This window comes from Oenanthe melanoleuca, chromosome 18 (genome assembly GCF_029582105.1).
Source record: "Oenanthe melanoleuca isolate GR-GAL-2019-014 chromosome 18, OMel1.0, whole genome shotgun sequence".
Classification (NCBI taxonomy): Eukaryota; Metazoa; Chordata; class Aves; order Passeriformes; family Muscicapidae; genus Oenanthe; species Oenanthe melanoleuca.
Window position 1 is genome coordinate 7,302,091 of NC_079351.1, and position 24,865 is coordinate 7,326,955.

General features: G+C 49.9%; 2 long non-coding RNA genes and 1 other non-coding gene across 5 annotated transcripts; 2 read left to right on the plus strand and 1 right to left on the minus strand.

The window, feature by feature from the left end:
* Positions 1–620: 620 nt before the first annotated feature.
* LOC130260452 (uncharacterized) lies at positions 621–16,477 on the minus strand. The gene is made up of 3 exons (XR_008841778.1): positions 16,225–16,477; positions 14,516–14,643; positions 621–689 (listed from the first exon to the last, which is right to left on the minus strand). It is a non-coding gene; the product is annotated as an uncharacterized LOC130260452 (long non-coding RNA).
* A 5,059-nt stretch (positions 16,478–21,536) lies between these two features.
* LOC130260454 (uncharacterized) lies at positions 21,537–24,699 on the plus strand. Of its 3 annotated transcripts, none has more exons than XR_008841781.1 (6): positions 21,537–21,624; positions 22,198–22,302; positions 23,324–23,411; positions 23,986–24,073; positions 24,348–24,459; positions 24,622–24,699. It is a non-coding gene; the product is annotated as an uncharacterized LOC130260454 (long non-coding RNA). The 3 variants fall into 3 exon arrangements; XR_008841779.1 differs by having other exon boundaries at positions 24,005–24,073; XR_008841780.1 differs by having other exon boundaries at positions 22,198–22,277; positions 24,005–24,073.
* On the plus strand, positions 22,052–22,127 carry LOC130260695 (small nucleolar RNA R38). Its single transcript, XR_008841828.1, has one exon. It is a non-coding gene; the product is annotated as a small nucleolar RNA R38 (small nucleolar RNA).
* Positions 24,700–24,865: the final 166 nt, after the last annotated feature.

Genomic DNA, 24,865 nt, shown 5'->3' on the forward strand with positions numbered 1-24,865 from the left:
TCACCTGGAATGATGGCAGACAGCCCGGTGGCCCAGCTCTGGACAGGCAGATCCAGGTGCTGCACAAGCCCTGCCCTGGGGAGCAGTGTGCAGGGTCAGCTTCTTAGGAGCAAGCAGTGAATAAAGCACGAATCTGTGCACAAGGAGATAGGAAGGAGCCTGGAGCTCTAAAAGCTGGGGCTGGGACAGGCATGGTGCTGCCCTGGCTACTTCCACTCAACACTCCTTCCACCACATTTAAACTGTGGGCCTGTAGCCTGGTCACCCAACTGGCATCAGCAGCAGCAGCAGCAGCAGCAGCTCAGAAGACAGAGAGAATGTGGCTGGTGGCAGCACCACCAGCAAAAAGCTGGAACGAGCACAAGGGCTCCCATCACAGCATGGACTTGGGAGCATGAGGAAGACTCAGAGCTGGACGGCCAGGAAAAATTTCCTCCAAGCCCTGCTGCAGTCTTCAGACAGGCACCTGATTCTGGATGCAGCCCATAGAAAAGCTGTACACTCCTAGATTAGTTCTTTTGCTAATCAAAAGGTTAGTCTCACCGTTAAAACCAGAGGCTATTAACAGCTTTTCTACTTGATCTGTTTTGGACATTCATCTACTCACCTTGCTTGGTGCTGGAATAAATCAGAGCTGTTCCACTGACAGCTTTACACCAAGAGAGATTCTGTTTCCAGACTTTCATGTCCTGGAAAAGAAAAGCAGCAGAAGCAAGAGAAAAATGTGCTGCTGAGGAGAAGTGGTACAGGAGACCAAGGCACAGTGGACCTTGTGAAGGGCAGGCAGCATCCTCAAGACCAGAAACAGACCCAGCAGCAGAGCCCCACTGCTGTGTTGATCCAGCTGGGTTTTGGCCAGCTAGACAACCAGGCTTATGCTGCTCAGGCACCAGGACCCCAAACAGCAACAAAGACCAGGATTTTCCATACGTGCACTGCTCTGGATGACTGCTGGATTAAAGACATCCCTGAGAAACAGCACATGCTAAGAAAAAGTCAGTAGCCCACATGTTCCATGGGATAAACCTGGCTCGGTGAAGGATCAACCCTCTGCCTCTGACGTCCCTGTGTGCAAAGCAGGGCGTGCATCCTGAGCAAAGGACACAAATGAACAGCATAGGCAAGATCAGATTATGTGAAATCCCCTGCTCACTTGACCTCCTTCACGTCCCTGTCTTCTATTTATATACCTTGGAGCTGCCAGGAGTGGCACAGGTTGTCCTTGGCCCACCCTCACAGCGCTGGGGGGCTCAGCCATGGGATTAGCATTGGCACTGGAGCTGGCTGCCACCCCCAAATGAAGGGATTCATGCCAGCTGTAGGGTCTGTTATCCCCACCCCTTGCTGGAGCTGAAAAGCAAACTGGAACACTATCCTGAACTAACCTGCTGTCAAGAGACAGGAAGGTCAAGAGGGACTCCTTGGGCTCCAGTGCTTGGATTTCCTCAACAAGCAGTGATTTATTCTTTGTTTTGTGTGATATTTAACGAGAAGGTCCTGGCTAGGGGCCAGGGCTGGCTATGGATGTCTGCTCTGTTTGCCTTTCTCATGCTCTTCCCCTCCAGTCTCTTCCTGGCAGGAGCTGCTCACTGCCTGCTCCTGGGTTTGGGAGGTAGAGATGCTGATGGTGTGGAACGTGGGGTTTGGTCTTGGTGCCAGTCCAGCACGGGGGATACAGGGGACTGAGCACCCAAGGGGGCACAGGTCACACAAAGGAGCCTGTCTGTGAGATGTCCTCCATGGAGAGCTCTTGGAGAGGTCTCAGGCTTTGGTGGGACAATGCTGGACTATAACAAAGAAAAGAAGGTGCTTTGGGAAGTGAAAAGTGGGCTTGCTTTATTGCTGATTTTTGAGTCCCCTCCCAAAAGGCTGGACATGAATCCCCTGGGTTTTCCTGGAACTGGGAGCCAGGGCCATGGAGAGAGGGAGTGTTTAGTGCCTGTGCTGATCTCCCCCAGAACATTCTCGTTGTACCCCATACACTGCACAAGGCAGGAACAGACACCCTGCACTTCAGGCTGGGGAAAGCAGAGCTGGTAGCCTGGCATCATCTAGATTAACCTTCCAGCTTATTTCCCTCTGGGAAGCAGGACATGACCTCCTCCTTTCCACTGGCCAGGCACGGCTGGCAGCCAGCAGCGGTGGCACACGGCTCTGCTTCTCCAGGCTGGAGCAATCAGTGAGCAGCAGGCAGGCAGAGGCAAGTGTCAGCCGAATTTCTGTACACTTTAAATACATTAGCAAGGCCACAAACACAGCCCCAAAGTGCTGCAGGCACAGGTGAGCTGGTAAATAAACCCCAAACCCACCAGGAAGGGAACACCCCTCTTCTTTGCACAGGAGATAGGGCTCAGCACTGCTTTCCCCCCATATCTGCAGAGCAGCTGAGCAGATCCATTCTCTCCCTGGCTGTTTTCAATCCAGTACCAGAAGGGTCAATTCTGTGCCACTTCTGCGGAGTCATTATCCTGTTGGTTATATAAATGTCTGGGCATGCACAAAAGGCAGTGCTGATACAGTGGCTCTGACACCAACTCTCTCCAACACCTGCTTTTCAGCTGGGGAGAGAGCTGAGCACAAGAACATCTCGAGAGCTGTCACACAGAAAGCTGCTGTCTTTCAGGCTGAATGGAGGTCTAAATAGCTTTCACTTCTGCTTTAGAATCTCATTTCTAAATGCAATTAATACTGGCACATGCATAATGAGAGACTGACGAGTGAATACAGACTCTGGCAATAAAGAAGCCAGCCCCAAGTGCTATGTAAATATTACAAATCCTCATAGGGAGCTGACCTGGGGAAGACAGCTCTCTGATCATTAAACCCCAGTGACAATACGACTGCATTCCTACATCTGTCACAATACTACCTGCTGATACATAATGAGCCACGCTAAAAGAACTTGCTCTTGCTGCTCTTCAGTGCAGATAAAATGTCTATTTGTAGAATGTAATTAATCTCTTCTTCAAAATCAGGAACCTTAGTGTCCTTGGTAACAACATGCCAGTGACTCAGAGAGTGTCTCTGGTTTTTCCTCCTGATTTTGGAGCAAGTTACTGAAAGTGACCCCAAATTTTATCACTGCAAAGGAGCACAAGTGGAAAAGCCAATGATATGTGGAGGTAGGGATAGGTTTCACCCACCTTTCTGGTCTCTGCAGGGCTGCTTTGGCAGCTTGAGGAGGTGCCATTTCAGCCATGTTCCCTGTGATGAGACAAGCTCTGTCCCAAGATCTGGTCCCCAACCCATTGAGAACAGATTCCCTTTTACCATGGGGTATAAGAGGGCAGAGAATAAACTGTCAGAAGAGCAGGGGCACAATCACAGGATGAGGCTGCCCCCTCTTTTGCCTGGTTTCCCCAGCAGTAAGTGCTGTGTGCTCTGTGTGTGTGTGTCCATGCCTGCTCCCCCAGATGGCTTTCGAGCCTGCTGCCTTATTTCAGCCAAGTTTGGCAGGGGATGGAAGTTCAAAGACATCCAGTCCCTACAAGTAGCAAAGCTATGAGCACCAGTGTGGCAGAGGGATGCAGGAAAGTGCTGCTGGTAGATCCCTTGGTCTCTCTGAGGGTTGTGCTTGGGCACAGCCTGCTCCTCCAGCCCACCCCAGGCTGGCTGAGATTTGTGCTGAAAAGGCAAAGTTGCTGCAAAGCAGCCAGGGGCCATAACTGCTTTCTATGAATTTCAGTGGGAAGAAGCAGTGCTGGATGTTGCTCACTGACCCAGTTCCAAACCCCAGGGGAAGCATGGGCCGTGATACGGGGACAGCTGCCTGGAGAGTGGGTGATGGAAGACTTGCATGATTTATTTATTTCCTGGGAAATAAAAAGGAAGAAGAAAAGAATTGTTGGATAAAATCAGCATATTCCAGGCTAAACTGTGCTGCAGCAATTCCTTGTGGGGATGGAGCTGAGCTGCTTGGTCCCCTGTAAGGGAGATTCATCCCTGCTGCTGCACAGAGCTCTGCAGGGCTGGGAGGATGTGGGGAAAAGAAGGGTTTGATGTTACTGAGGGCTCTGCTCTTCAGTGCAAAAATGCCCTTTTACTGGAGCAAGTTATCACTTCCCTTTAGACAGGGACTGCAATCAGCACCACTGCTCACAGCTCACCCCTTCTCCTCTGTCCCCAGGTACTCGGAGGGAGAGGAAGAGATCAGGAGAGAGGCTGGCTCTGACCCTCACACCACGTAGCAGCACTTTGGAGTAAAGGCCAGGTGGGATGCAGCAGTTATCTGGGATGATGCAGCCCTGAGGAAACTGGGGGAAGGACATGCAAAAAGCCTGGTCTTCACCTTCAAGTATTTCAATGGTGATTTTTTGTGTTTCACCCAAGATTTTATTGGTTTTCCTGCCTATTGGTGAGGCTATAAAGTCTCAAGAAAAATATCTTGCTCTGGAGAAAGGAAATTAAACCTGGAATGGCTGGATTGGAAGGGAAAATCCCATTTTTTTCCATTATTTTCAATAGCATTTCAGCTCCCAGGAGAGGGCACACCCAGCTGTTTCTCTGGCCTCCCACCTGCTGCCTGGAGCATTTTGTGGGGGCAGAAAAGGCAGCAGAGCCAGTGGTGATCCAGGTGGGATGGGGGGGCAAGGGATGGGTGCAAGTTGCCCAGAGAGGATGTGGGTGCCACACCCATGCAAGTGTTGATGGATGGTGCTTTGAGGAACCTAGTCTAGTAGAAGAGGGTTGGAACAGAAGGTCTTTAAGGTCCCTTCCAACCTCAGCCATACTGTGGTTCTGTGTGGGATTTGGGACTGGTGCGGCTTTGTGTCTTGCTCAGTGACCCCAGGGACTGAGGGCTGGCTCTGGGGTGTCCCTGGCAGCTCCCAGCAAAGGTTGGGTCACTCACATCCACAGCCTTGGCTCTGGGAGGGAATCTTTAGCACCAAGGGTAAGGGGACACTGGGTTGGGCTACTGAGAGAAATTGGGGTCAGAGTTATCTTTCCTAATCCCCCCTGGGCATTGCTGAATGCAGTGGACTCACCACGCCCTGCCCTTTCTTTAGCACATCCTCCAAGGCTTCTAACCTCCTCTGTCCCATCTCTCAACAAACAATTAACCACAATTCACCTACTAACCATGACTCCTCCTCGTCCTGCAGCTCCCCTGCGCTCTGCAGCCGGCACTGAGCACATCCCAGCCTTGGCACCTGCTGAAACCCTCGGCAAAACAACCCATGACAGCAACAAACCCACATCACCCAGCTGCCCTCCCGCAGCTCAGAGAGGACCAAGCTCTGGGCTAAACACCGGGGCAGGAAGGAAATTTGCCTGGGTGAGGCTGAGCCCTGGGTGGTGGCCAGCAGCCCCAGCTGCAGGCACGGAGCGATCGGGGGTCCTGCTCCCTGCCATGGGGCTCTCACCTGCTCCACAGCTTTCCCATGGATGTAAATCCATTAATTATTAATTAATTAATTAAATTAATTAATTAAAGGTCAGTTTGCAGACACAGCTCACTGTAGATGACAGCACTAGAGGCACATCAGCTTCTCCTAAGCACCAGTCTCAAACAAACCCATGCTGGGTTTATTTGGTCCATTTGTGGCAGGGGAAGAGTTGCTTTCGGCATTCAGAGATGACTTGTGTCTGTGAGAAGTAGCAGGGTGAGATATATTTTTGGCTCTATTTAGCCACAAAAATTTGGGTTTAGAATAAAGAGAAATATTCCTGTTTGCTGCCAAACTGAGGCAGACGATCTCTTGTGCAAGTCTTCGTTTGTTTGAGGACTCGGTGTCCTGCTGTAAAAATAAATGCTCTGATGGGAAAAGTCTATTGGGGTGTGCTGATCAGTCATTGGGAGTGGTGGGCTCACAAACAGCTTCAACCCAGCTGGAAAAGCAGCTCCCAAAGTTTTGCAAATACTGTTAGACAGAAGGAGACAAGACTTTAGTTTGTCTGGCTCCCAAGGCAAGAGCTCCCAGCAGCTTGGTTCTCCATACTGAGAATTTCACAAATGTCTACAGAGTTTTCCTAATAGAATATTTTCCCCTATAAGTTTTTAAATTAAGCTTCTTCAACCTCAACTCATGTTAAACATTTTTCTTCTCTTCTTTTTGGCAAAAGAAGTATTATGATCAGGAGGAATAAAACTGGTTTTATTTCTAGCAGATAAAAAGCAAGATACAGAGTCAATAATGCCGGGAAGGGGGGTCAGGGGATGAATATAATGCTGTGCTGAAGGCAGCACAGAAAAGATTGGAATCTGAAAAGACAAAGGCTTACCAAGATTGAGCCTCAAAAGCAGAATCAGCTTCTCTGATGATATGAATCACCTGGATTCCCCTGACATGCTGGTATTGCTGTAGAATAGCTTTTATGTATTGATTTAAGGGAAAATAAAGGTCAAGGGCTTAGCTGAGAGGTGCTGTTCCATCTGGGTGGGCAGAAATGAGCAACAAGGAGGATCTGCAAAGTCAGAAACAGGATGGAGAGGAGCCTTAAGAGCAATGGGTGCATGCTGGAGTTATGAGACCCCCAAAGACTGGAGCAGAGCTTCACTGAGGGGAGCCCACTGGAGCCCTGATCTGCAGGGTTAGCCCAGACACAGTCATTCTGGGCTTAGTGAAAATCCAGATTTCAGTCTGGACCTTTCCATCAATAACTCCGACCTTTCTCCCCGTCTGGATTAGCACTAAAAAATCCCAGAAAGGACAACATGGGGAGGACAACAGATGGAAATGGTGCCTGCAAATGTCAGGGTGCTGCTGGGACAGGGTCACTGCCCTGCAAGCTGGGTGTGCAAACAGTGCTCGCTAAATCAGCTGCAGGGGACTGGTGTAGATATGGGGGATAAAGGTTTCCTCAGCCATGGAAAGGCCAGCTCTGTGCCTGGGGACCTCTGAGAGGGTGGATTTCGTGAGAAATGTTCTTTATTTACACAGCCAGCAGCTGGGCTCAGGGCGGGTGAGTGCCTGCAGCCAGCGGCTGCGCAAGGCTTGCTGGCCATGGTGAGGTGTTTGCTGTTTGCACCGAGATTTGGGATGGTCCCTGGCTGGGTGGGAGTGGGAATTTGCTTAATTTGTTCATTGTGTCCTCTCTGCTGGCCAAAACCACTTCATGAGAAGCATGAAGGGTTGGTGGCCGCCCTCACAGGTCAGGAATGGTGTCACCAGTGTTTTTCCGAGGGATGCTGGAGGACATGGTCCCCCCATTGTGGTCCCACTGTTGTGATCCCACTGAGGAGATGTTGTTTATTGGAGGAGGAAGGAAGGATTGTGACATCTCTGCTCTTCTTCTTTCCATCTCTGTCCCCACTAAAATACAGTTTGGGAAAAACTAAAAAGGGAAATGAAACGTTGAGTGGCTACCCCAGCTGGGGGGTGGAGGTGGTGTGGGACCAGCAGTCCCACACATTCTGGAGGAGGGGCTGAAGCTGTGGGGCCTTGCTGGGCCCAGCTCCCCGGGGTTTATCAGGCTGTCTGTTTTCATCATTTCTCTCTGAGAAGGGAAGTGGACCACACAGCAGCAGAAAGTCCTGGAAATCTGTGAGGGAGACTGTTCCCAGCACCCTTCCCTCTGCTGTCGCCCCTGTATACAGTTGGCCATGGAGGATGTATGGCTCTGTACTGCTCCAACTCAGTGACATAATGCCTCGGAATTCAATTCCTTCCCAATTAAATTCCTAATCACAGCCAGCATGTGCACTTTCCCAGCTCTGACCCTCTTGTCTCAGTTGCACATGTGGTCTCTGACAAACCAAGTGGACCAGGACTGGAGTCACCTCATCTCAACTGCCCTGTCTGCTCCATCCCCTCCACATCAGACCCTGCTGTCTCGCCTCTGCTCCCGCTCCTGAGGCATCCTAAAGGCTGTGTGTGGCCTGTAACTTTTCCTTTTCTCAAAAAAAAAAAAACAAACCAAAAACCCAAAACCAACCGAACAAAAGAAAACCAACCAAAAAACTACAGTAGAAGCAAGTAGAGGAAATTGCTTCAAGTTTCTTAACTATCTCATGGAACAAAAATGCTTCATGAGGCTGTTCAGGGAAAGAGAGGGTCAAATGTCCCTCATTAACGCTGATTTACTTACTGAGAGGGCTGGGAAGTGGAAGGGGGAGACAGTCCAGCTGCCTGTCCCAGTGCACAGGGATCCTGGTCTGGGATCCAGGCTGGGATGGGAGGGCTGGATCCTCAACACAAGATTGGGGTGGTGGGTTTACCAGCAGCAGGTACAGTGGGGCTCAGGCTGCCATGCACCCATACCTAGGGAAGACCTGGCCTGCACTAGCACAGCAGGGATGCAGCACACAGCTCCCTCTGCTCATGTAGCAGTTTGGAAATTTCATGGCTTTCTGAGGAAAAGAGCAGAAGTTGAGTCCATTCAACCCAATTAAAACTCCAGAGGAAGTGCAGAGCGGCAGGATGTAATTACCCGTGCTGGAATCCCAGTTTGGAACAGGAGGCAGAGCTCTCCGGATCAAATTAATCCCTGGTGTAACTCTGCCGAAGTTACACCAGGGCTATAATAGGCCTGAAACATTTTAACTATCTCATTTAATGTTATTCATGCTCTGCTGGAGATGAGAATGTTTATCCTAAATGAGGGACTCTAATGCTCTGAAGCAATAATAGAGTGTGAGGCTTATGTGGTTTCTCATTTACAAGGATGCTGGGGAGGCCAGATTGCCACAGAAGATGCAGTAAATCTGGATTCCCCAAATCTTTAGCAATTTCCATAGCTCCTGTGGTGGCTGGCTATGCCATTGTCCTTCCTGCAGTGTGTTCACCCTCCCCACACCCAGGCTACTTTTCCATCTCTTGGAGATATTGGAGGCTTGTACCCCATACCCAGCCCGGGGCAGGAATAGCAGATGTAAAGTGATATGAGAGGGAATGGAAAGCACTGAGAGAGGCCTTCCAAGATTAAAGCTCCCATAAATGAGCAGCAGTGAGATTTCCCAGGGACAGACTTTGATTCCTGTGATGCTAAAAGAGGGGATTTCCATCGATGAGGGCTGGCTCCCTGAGTGACTCCAGGGAAGCAGCCTCCAACTCCTGCAGGAGCAGGGTCAGTGCTGCAGGTAGCTCAGCAAGCACACAGAGCACCACAGGACAGTCCCTGCTGCCAGCTGGACACCCCACAAGCAGTGTTTCCAGCTGCCAGTGCTGGGTTAACCAGGATGATCCCTTGAGCTCCCATACCAGAAGAGACCTGAGCATGTTCCCCCCATGAGAGACAGCCAAGCAGTGCCACCCTCCATGAGGAACATCCCCCAGGAATCACAGCCTGTGGTGGCAATGCCATCGGTCGGCCCAAGCACACATCCTGCCACTTGCAAAGCACAGCCTGCAGGTTCCCTTCCTCCTTTACCCAGCTGTACTCTGCCTGGTGCCCTCCTGCCAGGGATGCCACTGGGCCCCAAATCTCTGCTGTGTGCCCTGAGTCCCCCCTGACCCAGCCCTGGCAGGTACCACTCACTGTGGGCTCTGCACCATCATTACCAGGCTTTTGGAGATTGCAGTTATCTGTCTTTAAATCACACTTCCAACCCCCAAGCTGCTTTTAAGCCAGACCCCTGGTCTTTCCCTCTGCTCTCATGCCAGTGGAAACCGCAGGAAAGGCAGATCTGTTTGTTCTGAAGCAATTTTTTAATGCCCTGTAGCTTAGAAGCTCAAGCATTACAATTCATTCCAGCTCTTCTCTGCTCCTCAGAGGATATTAGATCCTTCTTTTGATACTTCCTCACTCTTTGTAGATGTTACCCTAGTTTTAATTTTCAGGGCTTCCAGACTGTTTTAAACAGTGCTGAGCTTTCAAGTTGCTTCCTTCAAACTTTCTCCAGCCATGCTTTCTCGGAGCCTAAATAGCTTTGATTATTCCCAGATGTTTTTGGTTTGTTAACCCCAGAATAGTATTGTGTAACAGCTTGGAAAGAAGACTGGCAGCAGGGGTCCTGGGCTCTCTTTCCTTGTTCACCAAATCACTTCCCAAGCAGAACATCTACGGGATTTCACCCACAGAAGGAATGTCATTAGCAGCAACAGGACTGAAGGTGGCTGAAATCCTCTTGCTGATAAAGATAACCCTCTGAAAAGGCATGGCTCATTTTCTTCACCCAGTTCCCTCTGGTCCCCTGTGCTGAGATTTCCAAGCAAGATGACATGACAAATCTGCAGGGAAGCCTTTGAGCAGGCATTCCTGAGCCTGCCAGGCTGTACTTGAAGGAAAATTGCTCACCTCCAGGCCAGGCTGGGCTCAGGCTGTGGCCATCCCTACTCACCAGCCACTCAGCTCTGCTCTGCTGGGGCCAAGTTTTCCTTGGCTTGGGAGGATGCATGTGTGTGTCCTGACAGGCCAGAGAGTGGGGAGTGAGGAGTTTTACACAACTGGCTGTGCTCCTAACAAACCTCTGCAGCCCTCCTGACTCCGGCAACCCTGCCGCTCCCATGTTTGAGCCATTGCATTGCTAAACACTCATAAAAAACATCCCCATTCCCACTAGAAGAGAGCCAGGGTGTATCTGATCTGGCAGGAGATTCTTCTCAACCATCCATAAATCTTCCCAAGGTCACCCCAAATTCACCATATCTCTTGGTGCCTCCACCCACTCTGCTGGATCCTTGCACTTCCCTTTCTCAGCCCTGTGGTCAGCTCAGTGAAGCCAAAGCTTCCTGGGATGGATGTGAATACATCCTGTGGCATCTGCCTCCCATATGCAGAGGACCACACCTAGGCAGGGCAAGGAGCAATGAAAGAAAGAGAAAAACAAGAAGGGAAAAAGAATAAAAGCATCAAGAGAGAATATTTTTTTAGCAGAGGAAAAAGCTGAGGGATAAGCCAACCTACCCTGGCACATCCCCATAACAGTGGTGTGGTACCCACGCTGCCACCAGTACCAGCTGCAGCTGGGAAAGCAGGTAAGAGACAAGCCACCACCATTTGGACAGCCAAAGTGACATGCTGTAGGAAGACCCTGCCCCAAGGAAGACACCCATGCCTCTGCCTGGGACACTGAGTGTCTCAAAAACCCAGCCCCATCACAGCTGGCCACAGCTTGTGCCGAGCAGATGTGCCTCAGGCCAGCCCTGTGTGAGCTGGTGGGACCAGGGCTGTACCCAGAGCTGCTCAGGAGAGCAGGGAGGAGGCACAGGGAGGAGGATCAGCAAGACAAGCTGTGAGTGAAGAGTGTCAGTGCTTGGAAAGCGCAACCAATTTGCTTTTAGTACAGTTCATGCCTCTCCAACAGTGCCTAGAATAACAAATTCCTTCCACCCTCCAAGCCTGAATGCTGGAGGAAGCTGCTGAGAAACTTAATTGATTAGCTGGATGCGTGCACAGAAAAAAATTGCTCAGCATCAAGGAAATCACTGTCTTGACAGTTAATGCAGATGCTGGTGGAAGATTAGAAAGACCAGCTGCAGCTTTTTATCACAAAACCCCTTCTTTCAGTCTGGGAACAAGGCAAGATCTGTTTTGATGGGACGACTCATTTTGCAGTGGCATTGAGGGGCTGGAGCACCAGGGCTGTGGCCCCACACTGCACCCACCCAGGGCTCACTGGCCCCATGGCCAAGGAGACAAGGTTTGGGCTCCTCTCACCCCCTACTCTCCAGCCTCAGAGGTTCCTATCAACCTCTGAGCAGCAAGAAGAGATGCCCTGAGAGCAATTTCAGCATAGAGGGTGCAGAGCACAGAGCTGAGCATGCTGGAGGAGCTGAGTTTCCAGATGCCTCTCCAGCCCTTGCAGAACATCTCCCTGTCCCAGTCCCTGCCTAGGCTTGCTGCTTTGGAGATGCTCTCAGCATCTCCAGCTCTGCCCTGCCTGCCACAAGGTCACCACCTGCGATTCTGTCACCACACAGGATTGCTTTCTCTGTTTGGCAAAAGAAAACAGGAAGGCAAAGGCCTTCAGGGGCTGTGAACTTGCCTGTCATGTTCTCTGACAGTACCAAAACCTTTTGCTGCTTGTGTTTTTCCCAAACTGTCGTTGCTTGTCACACCCCTTGTTTAAACTTCTGATCCTGAAAGCTTTCCTGAGCCCTTGGCAAAACAAATGGAGATAGCATGGTCTGTTCTCCACAGGGATCAGCCACCACCTCAAAAGCAATGAGACTGACAGTGTCAAAGCTTCCCAGAGCAGGAACAGGCAGAGCCAAGTGTGAATGCCTGTGCTCTGGGGCTGCCAGAGGTGGGAGGAAGCAGCCTGCTAACCCCCAGCTTCCTCCTCTCCCTCAAGCTACTCGGCTCCTGAGGTATTTGGCTCAGGGAAGGATGAAAGGGGAATGAAAGGGCTCAGCCCTCCTGTTTGCTCTCTGCTGAGCAGAACTGCTCTCCTATCCCCCCGTTTCCCTTTTTGCTGCTATTTGACCTGAGCAGCCCAGAGGCATTTCAGTCACGGTACATTCCTAGCACAGCATCGGTTTTCTGGAGCAAAACGGGAACAGCTGCCAAGAAACAAATCTTCCCCTGACGCCTGGTACTTTTCATGGGTGGAACAAAACTTTTTGAAACCCCAGGGGGAAAACCAGATCTCAGCAGCAGCAAACCCCATCCCACTCCAGCCCATCCCCTCCAGGGATTTTGCAGCATGAGGGGGCTCAGACAGAGACTAATGAACATCGTGATCACATCCATACGGCACCACTTTGAGAGCTTTGAGTCAAAGAGGAGGTGAAGAGAGATCTGATCCTTAGCTGGAAGCAGTGCTGTGGGGAACAGTGCACTCTGGCTGAACCCCCCAGCATTTAAGTCCAGCTGTGTCCACTGTCCTCCTACCTGCCCAGGCCTGTTGTCACTATTGTAACTGGGCAGATTAGAGCCAGGTAGGTGATGCTGATTTGGAGCACGTTAAGTTCACACATGACTTGCTGTGAAAGAGTGTTTGAGGTTTGTCAGGGTTAAGAGAAGTTTGTCCCCAAGTGCTGTGAGGAAATCTGGTGCTATCAGAGTCAGACTGGTGAGGAGGGTAGTACACAAGGGGTTGTGTGGGCTGAACATGGATTGCATGTGGAGGTATCTGTGTCCACAGGATTTCTGTGTGCTTGAATAGCAGAGCTCCCAGATGAATATAACCCTTTTCCCATGAAGGTTAATATCTCTCCCAAATGTGGGATGAAGCCTGCAATAGTCTCCCTGCCATGCTCACCAATTTCTTCACAGATTGCTGTGGTTTGGCAAGGTTGGAAGCAGGGAGATAGTCAGAAATAGCCAGAAGAAAATTGAGGAAAGCGTTTCTGGAGGCCTGGAACCTACTGAGATACATAAGCAGCCTCAAAGCACATGGCTTCTTGCCCCTTTCAGCTGAAGGAACAACACTTGCTCTGTGTTCACTCACATCTTGAATGTGATAGATAGAATAAGGACAGAAATATTGGCAATCCAGTTTCTTGGAGGGCTTATGCCAGCTGACACCTGCTCCTTGCTGATAACAGGGTTCCACCCTCAGTCATGGTGCAGAAGGCAGCCTTCAGATGATATGAAGGCAATATGTTTTTCTTGTTCACCCTGATTGAGACTGAGGCTTATCTTGAAATCATCCACGGCTGTTAGTGCTCAGCAGTCTCGGTCTGACAGAAATGGGTCTGATGGAGGTTCAGCTTCACCTTGCCAGTGATCATTTTAGCAGGATGTGCAGGAACAGGCTCAGTCAGCAGCACCTCTAGTTTGTTCAAGTCAGGGCAGTTTCTCTGACCACGAGGATTTTTAGGCATGAAGCATGTAGAGTTCACAGCTAGGACAGGTGCAGCACTGATCTGCTGAAGCCTAAGGCAGCAACACCAGGTTAGCCCCACGTGGGATGCATTAAGGTTTTCCGTGAAGGTAACATGAAGTTCACATTGCAACACGCATCACCTCCCTGCTCACTGAGATTCCTGGGAGATTGCTGAGAGTGCTTCAGAGAGACTGGAGCTGCTGACTGCAGGCAAGCCACAACAGCACATTAGCTTGTAAGCTGGAGATGATAGAGAAGCCTAGTCCTTGAAAAATCAAGAATTCCTTTGTGATCCAGGATTTCAGGCCAGGTTTACACAGCAAGCCTGTTCCAGCAAGCCTTGACTGCAGCTTCTCCTTCTGTTTCTTGGCTAGCCCATGCCGTTCTGCTACAACACAAGCAAAGTCCACTGTCACAAACACCATCTGCTGAAGAGGAGGAAGGTTTCACACCGTGTCAGTCTCTTTTATCTCAGTGTAGGCTCTGCACAGGAGCTGGCTGAAGTTAGAAAAGCAAAGGAGACCCCAGTAACAGCTTTTCCTTGTGCTGTCTGTGGGCAGTTACTGATTTGAGTAGAAGAGGACTCCAGGGAGGCAGGACAGCACACAAGCAGCTGGTCCATCACATCACTCTTCAGGCTTGGGTTGAAAATAGCATCAGTTTTCCCCCTCAAACTACATGAAATCCCAGGCAACAGGAGCAGCCCTGCTCAAGAGCTAAGCTAACCCAGCTGAGCTCAGTCTTTCTGTTTTGGATCAGGTCACTCCAGAAACAGAAGCAGCAAGAGCCAGGCTGGGACTGGCTGTATGAGGAACCATCATTTACATCCTCCTCCCATATCTACAGAGGAACAGCCACACATACCTCAGCAGCAGCAAGGCTTCTTTAACCACCCAACAGGTACTTGAGCTTCTCTGGAAACACCATCTTCAGATCACAGCCCAGCACCATTGTCAGACTGAACAGCTGAGGCAGGAATGTCATTCTAGAGGCTGTAGAACAAATACAGGAGATACACGTTTCTGTAGCACTACAGGTTGCACACACTGGACAAAGCAGCTCAGAGCAGAGAGCAGCCACCCAGCCCTGGGTACTGAAAGGATCTACACACCACAGCTGGGGATGGGGTGCTCAGGATTGGGCCAGAAGGACACCAGGGCAACACAAGACTCAGCAGGAGCACAAACTCCTTCCCTGGCTGGATAGGAGCAGGTCAGGTAGGACTGGGCAGAAGCAAGCCCTGACTGGGGGCTGGGGACAAGCTGAGACCTCTGGCAAACTGGTGGGGGGTACAGTCCTCCTCTGCTCCCCAGGGACCTGTTTCTCATATGTCTTCCTCATGGATGAACCCTCTTTTTCCCAGGCCAAAGTCTCCCTCATCCTGAGCAGGATGCCCTCCTTTCCCTGAAAGCCCACACAGATGATAGTCCTGCTCCAGGGTTTGGGATCTGGGGCCCAGGGCATCAGATCTGAATGGAGGATGGAGAGCAGCCATGGATCTCCAGCAGCCCACAATACCCAGTGCTTCAGATCAATTCCCTCTCAGCCTGGAGCCAAACCAGGATGCAGCTCCAGCTCTTCAATAGCAAAAAGCTGAATTTGTTGAAGTCATGGTGCCAGCTGTAACAGGAATTACATAGGTTTGTGCTGTGGTAATGCAGCAGGTGCTGGCAGTGCTGCTAAGACAGATGAGGAAAGAAGGGCAGGCAGTGGGCTGGAACTGGGAGAGAGGCTCAGGAAATTGGGGGGCTCCTGATTCCTGCCCTGCTCACATGTAGGAAGGGTACCCCAGCAGTCAGCCAGCCCATAACACCTTGCTCACCTTGCTCACCTTGCTCCTTTGAACTCCTGGCTTCTGCTAAGCTTTGGCCACCATAAATATTAGGTCTGGGAAAGCAAAACACCATTGGGAGTGAGCACTCACAGCCACTGATTCTTAGCAGACGTGCCCTCCATCCTTCCCTCCTCTGTCAGGTACTGAACTGGGGCCCTGACCAAACACAGATATCAAATGTAGTGCCCATGCCAAACTGCAGCCTCTTGGAAGAAGATGTTTGGGAAGTGATTATGAATTTGGAGCCTCCCAGAGCGGGCTAGCAGCTGGATCTTCTGGATGAATAAAACCCTGCCAAAAATTAAGATCTGTTTCTGCAAAGCTGAAACAGCAAACTTGTTTGTCTTTCCTCCTTCCCCTCACAACCACGTTGTTTTAAACATTTACAGAGACCTTTATACTGTTTAAATAATGATTGGGGTGGAGGGGGAATTGTTTCCAGTTTTTTTGCCAGCTGCTCCAAGTCAGCAGCACTTCACATGCAACTTCTGGAAAACCAGGTGCTGTGGTTTGTGACAGCACCACCCTCGCTGTCCTGGCTCCCCCTGCCTCACCTGACCTGCCCCACAGCTGCTGGGGCAGAAGGGACCCCGCCACCCCCCTAACACTCAGTCCTCCCCCCAGAAGAAGGGTGCAGCCCCTGGTTTGGGGGATAAAGGAGTGCACATCCAGCTCCCCACACACACCCCAAACCCCAGCAGCACTTCCCAGGCAGCCACGGCGGGGCTTCTCCGCTGACCTTGGGAGGAGAGGAGGAGGAGGAGGATGGCGGAGCAGCTGAGCGCTCCCATCGCCGAGCACAGGAGGATCAGCCATCTCCCGCGGTGCGCGCTCTGCCGCCCACCTCCTCCAGCAGACAGGAGATGACAGCCGAGGGAAGGGAGCACAGCGCTCGGCAAGTGCAGGGGGGAGATGGCTGAAGTCAGACCGACCTTGCAGCGCAGCACCGCAGCGGTGTGGTGGCAGCTCGGTCAGAAAGAAAGGCATGTGAGCCTCTCCCTTGTAGGCAGGTCTCCAGGAATCCGGGGGTTGTGTTGGGCTGGCTGAGTTTTATTTGCAACCTGTGGGGACAGAGAGTGAGGAAGGCTGTCCAGGAGAGCTGCAGGCTTTCTGCAGGATGTTTGGATTGAGTGAAAGGACAGAGAAGTGAATGTGAGACATGCTGTGGAAGCAGGATGTGGGATAGAGAAAATGTTTATACAGTCAGGCTAATCCTTGGGAGGCTTTAGAGACCATAAAAGCCATCTGCAAGTGGATAGATCACATTCTGGAGGAAAACAATGGTTTAAAACAACACTACCCTCTTTGATCTACCCTGAAGAGATCACACTTGTGGGACTGAAGACAAGGTTAGGATAAGCAGATCCATAAGCTCTGCCCATCCAGTGAGGGTTGATAGAAAAGGCCATTTATGGTCTCTTCCTGTACAGAACTTGGGGCCACCAAACAAAACCACCAGGAGCCAGACATGGAGCAAACAAAAGGAAGCTGGACCCTCTCCTCCCCACAGGAGGGAATGGCTGTTACAGATTCACTGAGCAAGCTTGTGGAAAACCAAGCTACTGAAATCTCTGTTCCAGAGAACACTCATCAGCAGGGACAGTGAACTCCAGCTCTCAGAATCTGCACCCCTCTAATGGCTGGTGGCTGGAAAGGTGCTGGGAGATGTATTGGAAGTAATCACTTCTCCTGAATTCCCTAGGCACTCATTTTGGACATCTCTTGAAAAAATGACATGAGTCTGGGTGGCCCTTGGTCTGATGTCCTGCAGCAGGGCTCCTTCAAGCAGATGTCACTGAGAGACTGTTCTCAAGAAACCCTCTCACAGGCAGCAGGAGGAATAACCACTGTCCTTTAACCAGCTGCCCTCTGTCATCTTGAAAATCCTCAGTTTACCTTCAGACTTGGTCAAAATAGGCATTTGTCCTGCTTTCCCTGCACAAGGGCAAGAAAAATTATCTAAAAGGTCCTGAAATAATGTGACCTTTCATCATTTGAACAATTTTTTCCCCATTAAGCAGTGAAAGCAGCAGACATGCTATTCTTGAAAGTACCTCAAAACAATTTTCTCCTTCCTCTGGAATAAATGGTGGGAAGCAAGAGGTGAGCTGGAGATATGGCATTTGCAATTCTCCATTTTCCATCTGCAGTGGGAAGAAGTGTTGATTTGCATTGTGCTCTGACACAACTGCTTGACCTCGGTGCAGCATATGCTAATTACTTGCAAGAAAATGCTTGTTGGCTCCGTGCATGCCCAGCATATTTCTGGTATCTGAGCCTGATAGATGAAATATTGCTTACAGCACAGTGCAGAGGGGGATGGCTGGACCAATGGCTGGTTGGCCAAGTAATCCAAGCAAACAGAAACACTGTGATAAAAGAGGGCCTGAGAAGTTTCCCATTAATATCACCTGGGTATTTTTATACCAGCTCACTCCCTTTCTGCTTACTGTGCTGTAATCACTCAGGCTGACACAGAAAATAGAGGATCCATCTCTTTGCCCAAAGCAAGGACAACTCTCCTTTCCTTGCTCTTCTAACTTTGCCTGAAAGGAAATCTCTCTCCTGGTCTCAGTAGCTTTACAATGTTAAAGTTTTCCTGCTACCTTTGGGTGCATTTGTGTAGCTGTACACATCTCCCATCTCTGGGTATGCTCAGAGGGTGTATATTTCAATTAAACATACTCATCCATGGAGAAGATGGATTCCTGCTGCTCCTGTTCAACAAATGCATCTGTCTGGCCCCAGGATGTATCTGTGCATGCACTGCCATTGGAACATTTTGTGTGTGTTCTGTGTTCTGGTCATTCCTCCAAGGAGCTGGGAACAGAATCTGGCTCACTATGACAAGATGGTCACTTTGCCTGGCTGGGACACAGACCTGAAGGATCAAAAGTGTTGATCAGATTGTCTCCATCACACTGACACAATCTCCTCCAAATCCATTCTGTGTTGCACTCAAAAACCAGTACCTTGAGACTGGCTTTATTGCACTGTGCCCCAAACTCAGTTGAGAAAAAGGGAAAAAAGCAGGAGGAACAGCTGAGTGGCTGGAGCTGCAATTTCTTCTGCACCATCAGGAGAAAGGGGAACATTTCCTCTTCTCAACCTGCAGAATCCATCCCAGAAAAGCCATCCCTTCTTGCACAGATATTCTGTAAGCATAAAGCTCTTGTTATTCAGTGCACAGGCCTCCAGTTACAGCAGAGCATTCCTGAGCCTGCTGAAGTTCTACATAAGCACACGAGACATGCTGAGGAATGGGCTTAGGTTTAAACGTGTATTTAATATTAAATGAAGGCTTAAGAGCTTTGCTGGCAGGAGCAGGGAAGGATGTTTTGTTTGCAGTGTGCCTTGTCCTGTCTGGGAAGACATTGCTTGTCTGCTGCTGAGCTCCAAAGAGCCTTTCTGCCATTTCAGGGGACTGATTAGAAGCAACTGACACCAGGATCTAGGACCTTGTGGCAGGCGTTTTTTTTTTTTTTTTTTTTTTTTTTTCCCCTTTTTAAATAGTACCGATCTTTTCTCTTGTAAATCTGGCACCTGAAATACCAGCAATCTCCAGCCTTACCTGAAGGGATTATTTTTTTGAATTTCTGACAGAAACAAGCATCAATCCCTGCACCTCAGCATCTTCTCCTGCTCTGTACACTGAAGCCTGGCAGGGGGCTGGGGACTGCCAGAGGGAAATTGGGCTTTTAATGGGTTCAAACACCCTGGCTGCTTCCCCCTGGCCACATGTCAAAGATAACCACAGCAAAGCATCTCTGAACTCCCAGATGTTTTGTTTCTCCAGGCTTTGTGGAGCCCTGTCTGCAGAGTGGGACCAGGCCAGGCAGAGGGGAAATCAGGAGGAAATCAAATTAATGTCAATAAGCATGGAGAGTTTTTCCCTCGAGGGATTTACAGGCAGCTAAGAGAAGAAATGAGTGGAAAACCGAGAGATGACCTTGTCCTTCAATCTGAGCATGGGATCAAAGCCCAGCTGAAGATGGAGTGGTTCTGTCATTGATTTCCATTTGTTTTTCAATCCTTCCCTCCTCTGTCAGATACTGATCTCTCATGTGATTTGTGGGAGGAAGCAATCCCCTCCAAATCCTCTGCAGGGAAATTGAGAACAGCTCCCTAATGTTCACGTGTAGAATATCTACATGCCCTTTTCATAGCTTTTCTTACTATCTCAGCCTTTCAGAGCAAGAAAATGCCATAACTGATGGAGATTGGCCATGGGAAATCTATCCAAATTATGTCCAAACTGCCCTTGGGAGCAGCACTGCAGCTGCCTGAGGAAGGAGAGTATGTCCAAACACAACCTTCAGACCAGGCTGTAACCTCCTTCACATCTCAGGGGGTTCACTGGCCCTCAGAAAAGCCACCACATCCTGCTGAGCTCGGGGAGGCTCTGCCTTGTCCTGCAGCTCCCGGTGAAGGTTCCATCGGGAGATCTGTGGGACGTGGTCGCCCTCTAAAGGGGAGAGCAGAGAAAATCTGATTAATTCCCACACAGGCAAAGTTGCAGAGAATTAGGACAGCGTGGGCATGGGCAAGGCAATGGCTCTTCACCCAGAGTCTTTGTTCTGACTCCAAGATATGCTTGGAAACATTATCTGTGCACTGCAAACATGAATTATTATGATTATGAGCGCACTTAGCTCATGCTGTTCTCCCAAGTTTTAATTGTTGAGTCCATTCATTACTCGGTACCTGGCAGATCTGATCCTTTTATAGGCACACACAGGCTCTGTGGGCTGACAGCTTCCACTCAAAAATCAAGGCACTGGCAAATCCCTCAGCACATCCAAGTTACATCTCCTCTCCTTCCAGGATCTCAACTCTGATTAAGGGGGATTTTAGCTGCTTTATTTTTTAAAACTTGCCTCCCTTGGGGCCTTGAAGGGCTAATTCTATTAGCATCTGAATTCAATGGGTTATATTTGCTTATTTAGGAAGCTAAAAGCAGCCAGGCAGATCGCCAGCCAAATCTTCATGGAGCAAAGGCTGCTTCAGCAAAGGCTGTGTTGATTACTGCTGCTCTGTGCCTTCATCTGCCTTCCTAGCAGGCCAAACACTCATCCCACTCCTCCTGTGGGGCAGGGACACTCTTGTGTTCCCATGGCAGAGCCCAGAGCTCTCTGCAGGCTGCTCTTCCCAGCCAGGACAGCATTTGGGGTTTCTGCATCTAGCAGGGGAGCACCACAGCCAGCTGCTCCTGTTGGAAGCAGCTCATTTAGAACAGCAATTTGGCATCTCTCTACTTGCACTTGTTGGTTTTGTTTGTTTTGTTGGGGTTTTTTGGTGTGTGTGGTTGGTTTTTTTTTTAAAGCTTCCTGTAGCCCATTGAGTTTCTAAAAGAAACTTGAAGAAACAGCATGGGCCATTCTGAGAGAGGAGAGCAAAGGGAATGTGGGAAATTGCAACTTTCCATGAGCACACCTCTGATCCAAGCACCTCAAGGGACGGTGAATCCTGCAGATTCTGGTGTGCTGGCTTTACATTCCCATCCACTGGAGCTTTTTATCCCAAGGGTGGATAAGCCTTTGGGGCAAGAAAGTAGATAATAGCAGTGCTTACGTTTTCTTCTCCTTGGTTCTGGTTGCACTTTGTCAGTGTTCAGGCAGACTTCATATACAAGCTAAATAGAATCATCCATAGTTTCATGTATAAATTATAATTTCATTTCTAGTTTCATTAATAAGCTAAATAGGATCCTGTGGATTTCATGTCAGGTTTTAACAGCAAAGGACAATCACAGTACATCCTGGAAGCATTGCATATTCAAATCTCTGACTAATCCTTGATTTCCAGCTAATTAGCCTCTTCCTCCATGAGCTAATGCATGTTCGGCCTTTTGAAGCATTTGGCCTACTACGAACAATTATATGTGTCTCCCTAATGAGCGAGGGACATGAAGAATTAATAAATAATCAGTAAATACCATTAAGGAGTGGGATGAGGGAGGAAAGAGCGCTCTTCACTCCTGAGGGAAGGGACTACACTTCCCGTCAGCCCCTGCGCACCTCAGGAGCCGGACTACAGTTCCCATGCGCCCTCGCGGAACAGGACTACAGTTCCCATGAGCCCCCGCGGTCCGCCCTCTCCCCGCGGTCTCTGGGACAGCATGGCGGCGGGGCTGCGTGTGGTGAGTGGGCCCGGCCGCCATCGGCCGCCATCCGCGGGCACGGCGGCCTCAAGGGGCGCGGGGACGGCGGGACAGTGTGCGGGGAACTCCCGTAGGGCTGCGGCGAGCGCTCGAGGGCTGCATGGAGGGGGATGGAGAGAGCAAGGCCTGGGGCTCCGGGCCCCGCGGGTTCCGGCCCTGCCATTACCGAACAGGAGCCGCGGCCTGGCCCAGCGATGCCCAGCGTTTTATGGGGCGCTGCTGTCGCGGCCGTGTCCCTGCAGCCCGAGGCGGGGGTTCAGCGGCCCAGACCCCGCGCACAGCTGGGGCAGGGGAGCCGCTGTACCTGCAGGCGCCGGTGCTGCCCGGCTGAGGAGCGCGACAGCCACGAGGGCAAGAGCAGATCTGCGATTTGGGATGGCCCTCCACTCTGTAGCTGCTCTGGAAGCTGAGCTAGTGATGATAAAAGTTATCCCTGTCTGAATTTGATCTTTCCTCTGTGGAAGCGTAACTCTGAGGCTCAGTGTTAGCGACACAAAGGTAAAGGAATGGTTTGTTACCTGAACTAACTCTGTCCCCTTTTCTCGGTTTCAGAGTACGACACCGTGTCCAGAAGGGGTGACGACACTCCCTTGGCTGGGGAGCTGATTTACCCACAGTGCAGCTGCACAATGGTGAGGAACAGCAGCATCTGTCTTGGTATAGTCTGTTTGTTTTTCTTCTCTTGGGGTGGTGATGGAAGAAAGACTCTTTCTGCTGTCTCAAATTATACCCTCCTGCATTCCTGGGGCTCCTGGGAGGGGATATAAAACCCCAACGGCTTAATGAATGTAATTAGGCCAATTAAGGCTGTAGCTTTGTCACAGCTGCCACCTGTGTGGCCCTTTGCTGCCACTGAGCACAAGCTGAAAAGCAGCGTGGATTGAATGTGAATTTTACTGGTGTTGGTGCCCAGCAGAGTACCTGCTTGTCAGCATGGTCAGAGATGAGCCAGAGTAGAAGGATTAGAGGTAGGAGGGATTGGATGACAGCCCATTGTGGAGACACTTGACACAGCTCATCTCATAACTGCATCTGTCACAGAAATAGGCCTAGTGACAGAGTAATTGCTCTGTTTGCCTACCTGGGGGTGCTCTGGGACAGTTTCAAACTTGCATCAGGTTGCTGGGGGTGGGGAGGTGCAGCTCACCTGCCCCAAAGAGTCATTGGGTGAAGGACACACCCTGAGGAATCCTTCACCTCAGGGGATGTGGCTGTCCTAGCTCTGATGAACGCTTTTTTTAAGATAAACCCATAAACAAATTACACCATGGATAGATAGGTTATTCTTGTGTGCAGGGAATGAGTTGGATTGAAAGGTTTCTGGAAGATCAGGAGGAGAATGCCAGGTTGAAACAGCTTAAAAGAGTCCAAATCAGTAACATTTCAGAGCTGGTGGGTTGTTTTTTTTCCCTAAGTAAGGACTTAAATAGCATCCACCTCCCAAAGTTTCTTGTCTGTGAATGACACAGCCCCCTGGCAAACATGCTCCTCTGTGTCTTGAGGGACAGGTTTCTGCTGCTAAGTTTGAGACAAAAGTTGCCTGTCTTTGAATGGAGAATTTTTGTCTAATTCTTGCTCTGTGATCCAGTGGTGGAGTTTTTTCAGGAAAGATGAGGAAAAGAGAACAAAGTTTATTTGAAGTGCTTTTCTAACAGTGTTCATTGCAACTTGTATTTAGGAGGAGATGGTCCTGCAGAATCCTGGGGCTGCTGTTGCCCAAAGACAGCTTTGACCAGAGGGCAGCTGTTATTCTGGGCTTCAGGCTGGTAAGAAAATTGAATTTTTCAGTATTGAGTGCTTGTTTCTAATTCATTAATTATACTCCAGGCCTGTGGGCACATTGAGTCACCTGGTGAGCCTGATCTCTGAAGGTTTAGCAGGAAAAATCCCAAAGGTACCTGTACTGTGTGTGGCTTTGGGGAGCATGAGGGGTTGTGTAGCCACACTGAGCCTGTGATGTGCTGTTATCCCTGTCTGACACTCAGCTTGAGGAGGAAAATGTCCACTGAGGCTCAGGTGCTTCCCTCAGTGGGTCCCCTGCCCCTTGCAAAGAGTCCACAGGTGTGAGTGGCACCAGTGTGACAGAATCTGTCCCCTGTGCTGTGTGACAGCAGCCAAGTGCAGCCCCAGGTGCAGAGCTGCTGTTGTCATAGCACAGTTTAGAGCTGCAAAGAGCTTTCAAGTTCCTTGTGCAAACAGTGACAGGTTGGAGGGCAGATAAGAAATGCATTTTTTATCTTGCCTGATGTACAGTCACTGAGCACACAGGCTGGAACAGCACTTTGTCTTGGGCAGCTGACAGCTGCCTTCTGCTAAATGATTTTATGCTTTATTGAGCAGAATTTGGCTTTGTTTGCAGAAGGTCAGTTGCAGCTTCTGACAGGCCGCCCGGCAGAGCTGGTGACAGGGAGCGTCGGCAGGAGCCAAGGTTGGTTTGTGAAAGGGGAGGGGATGGCACCACAAATCAGGCAACTGGGTCTGGGACAGCACAGATGTCTCCCAGGCAGGACCAGGCACTGGGACAAGCACCTGGAGCTTTTGGCTTCCAAGGTGTAACAGGGAAAAGAAAATGGAGATGCAGCCTGATGATAAATGGGAAAAGTAAAAGTTACTTAGTGCTTTGAGACCAGAGGGGCAGGAATTGTTTCAGAATGGACTTTTTTAGGAAAATAGTTACAGCCTTGGTTTGTGGTTTCTCACAGATCTAGAGGAAGATTGTTGTGGATTGAGTGTCACAAATGACTGCTGATAAGTCATGTGAAATGGCCACAGGCTCCTCCTCACTGATCAGTGGTTGCTGCAGCCACATCTTGGGTAAGGGATCACTAAAACCTAAAAGGATTTGGGTACTAGTGCCATTGGCCTGGGTGGGAACAATGCTTTGTCTCCTGAGATCTGTACTCCAGATTAAATAGTGCAAATCAGGAACTTTCAGCTGCTGATACATTCGTTTTTTGTTTTTTTTTTTTTCACCAGGACCTGATCTACAGTTGACTGGAGGAAAAAGTGGTTCCCTGCTTTCTTCTGTTCCAGAATAAAATAAGTTGTGGAAAATCTTGTGAATTGAAGTTGGGTTTTATTTGGTTATTTCTGTAAAGGTTGGAGTCCATGCTCTTAAAAGGTGTTTTCCAACTGTAATAATTCTGATTCTTCTTGGACAAAAAATGGTTTCGTGCAGGTAGGACAGATTTTGGATTAAAACCCTTCCTGAGGCAGTGAT